Below are 2,609 nucleotides of genomic sequence, written 5' to 3' on the forward strand. Positions count from 1 at the left end.
CTAAAAATATAAAAACTGGCTGGGCGTGGTGGTGGGCGCCTATAATCGCAGTTACTCGGGAAGCTGAGGCAGGAGAATCATTTGAACCCAGGAGGCGGAGGTTGCAGTGAGCCAAGATAGAACCACTGCACTCCAGCCTGGGTGACAGAGCGAGACAAAAAATAAATAAATAAAATAAAATAAAATTTTTAAAAATCATCTTTTCCTTCAATGTCTGTATTTTTTTAAATTGGCTACTAAGTTTGGGACATATATACTTAATGTTTGGACCCAACCACTGTACTCAGTAAATAGACTGTTAGGTATTTCTTTTGATCTAAGGGTACCATGCATCAAGAAAATTTAGGAACCACTCGTCTAAATAATCCGTAGGTCTTCAAATAGCGACTGAGCCCAATTAGCCTTTGAGCTAAGAGTGTTTTTTTACACTTTTAATGGATTGTAGAAAACAAGGCAAGCAATAACAACTAAACAAAGAATATGTGACAAAGACCATGTAGCCTGCAAAGTCTGAAATATTTACTATCTGGCTCTTTGCCCACTCCTACATTTATATAACCAATATCTAGAGTTAATATTTTCCGGGATTGTAGGAGGGTAAGAGTGAAATGACAGACTCCAGACCTGTGCTGTCCAATACAGTAGTTATTTACATTTAAATTAATTAAAATAAAATAAAATTTAATAATCAGTTCTTTGGTCACAATAATGACATTTCAAGTGCTCCACAGTCCCATGTCCCTAATGGGTACTATGTTGGAGTGCAGATACAAAACACTATCATTTTCACAGGAAACCTTATTGGACCGCACTGTTTTACTGTTAATATCTAGAGTCAGTATCTTTTACAGTCTATTATTTAACATCGAATACATCATTAATACTACCATTCCAAACATTTTATTCAATTTACATGTATTTATCATCTTGTAAAGATTTCCAGCCATTCACAAAGAATTATACTGCTTTGACCCTAACCTTTCCTTACCAAAATTTTACCATATATTAACTCCCATCTCTGTAAATCATCTCTCCAATGAACATCCACCTCAAATGCGGTCTTCTCCACGAATCCATCACCAAAAACACCAAATAAGCTCTCCCTTTTCTGTGCTCCCACTCCACTTTAGAATGTCGTATAATCTTTTACATTCTGCCTTGTAGTCTAGTTATTTGGGTATATTAGTTTATTTCCCTTTCTGGATTGTAAACCCCTCTAGGTTTGGGACTCTATCATCTGTCCCCAGCCCTATCACAAGATAACGAACCCAATAAATACCTACGGGATTAGACGGAAGTGAAAACGTCAATTTTAGTATCTAGACTGGAATAAGCTTCTGCTTTGGTCTTCATCCACATCCTGTATCTATTAATGCCTATTAAACCTATCTGTAAAATTCCAATCGGCAATATTTTTTCCCCCTCAAACTTGAGTATTTAAATAAACATCAAGAATGGGGGCCTAAATCCTGAGGAATAATGAACGGAGAAGGATTTTTAAAAACTAATTTGCGGAGTACTAATATTGGCTTTATTTGTTAATGTTATTATATCTGCAGGAAACGAAAAATCTGTTACGTGCAGCCAGCACTCCGAGCAGACACCTTAAACCACGAAGAGCTGAGAATTTTAAAATCACTCATTGCTGTCACTTCACTTAGAGCCAAGAAAAGCTTAAGTGAGAAATACAAACAGCCTAGAGGTCCCTAGGGAAGAGCAGCAGGGGTGCGAGAAGAGTCCGCGAGCCCTGACAGAAGACCGCAGGGCGGGGCGGAAGGGGACGCCGAGAGCGACCGACAAGCAGCCGGAGCCGGCTGGCCGGAGGGGCCCAGGTGCGGGCGGAGAACTATGAGGGAAGCGGGAGGCGCCATAACCTACAGGCCGAGGAGAGGAAAAAAGAGCACAGTGTGCCCGGCCCGGGGCAGAGGCGTCTACTCGGCCCGGCGCTAACGGAGGCCTCCAGGCTGAGGGAGCGTTCCCCCCCTCCCACCGCGGGAACTTCAGGGCGCCCAGACAAAACCCGAAGCCTTCCCTGGAGCCCAGAAGGAAAGGGTCATTCTCTTTACCTGCCGCGGCCCACCTGCTCGACAAATTTTGCGCAGATTTGGGGTCCACACGCTCCTCAGAGCGGAAACTCAGCGCCGCCTCTAGCCGTCACCGCACAACGCCCAGCTCGCCTCAGCGAAGTATTCAAATCTAACCGCCTAGGTGCTGCGCACGCGCAAAGCGGCTCTACGCGTCGGCTCCGCCCCTTAGGCTCCACACCAACCCTATTTCTAAGACTCCTTTAAGCCAATTTTATTTCCTTCAAGTTTATCTCATTTTCGACCGAATTTCCTCTGCCCCTCCCCACTGCAGACCTCCCCCACAAACATGGGAGCGGCCATCTTCTTTCGATTGCTTGCTAAAGAAGTGATTGGATTTTGGCTTCCGTACAAAATGGCGGCTTCCATTACCTTGCGTCACATCCCCTTGATATTACTCCCTATAGCAATCAGGAAACAGTATACTTCGGGGACGAGGTGGCCGAGTGGTTAAGGCGATGGACTGCTAATCCATTGTGCTCTGCACGCGTGGGTTCGAATCCCATCCTCGTCGAGATGAGAGCA

At 44.3% G+C, this 2,609-nt stretch overlaps 1 protein-coding gene and 1 non-coding gene across 2 annotated transcripts in view; one reads left to right on the forward strand and one right to left on the reverse strand.

Annotated features, from left to right (window-relative positions):
- CASC5 (cancer susceptibility candidate 5) overlaps positions 1-2,609 on the reverse strand; it is a 102,920-nt gene that overhangs the window by 91,652 nt on the left and 8,659 nt on the right. The window lies entirely within an intron of this gene.
- Positions 2,517-2,598, forward strand: TRNAS-GCU. The gene has a single exon. It is a non-coding gene; the product is annotated as a tRNA-Ser (tRNA).

Source organism: Colobus angolensis, unplaced genomic scaffold (genome assembly GCF_000951035.1).
Source record: "Colobus angolensis palliatus isolate OR3802 unplaced genomic scaffold, Cang.pa_1.0 Scaffold97, whole genome shotgun sequence".
NCBI lineage: Eukaryota > Metazoa > Chordata > Mammalia > Primates > Cercopithecidae > Colobus > Colobus angolensis.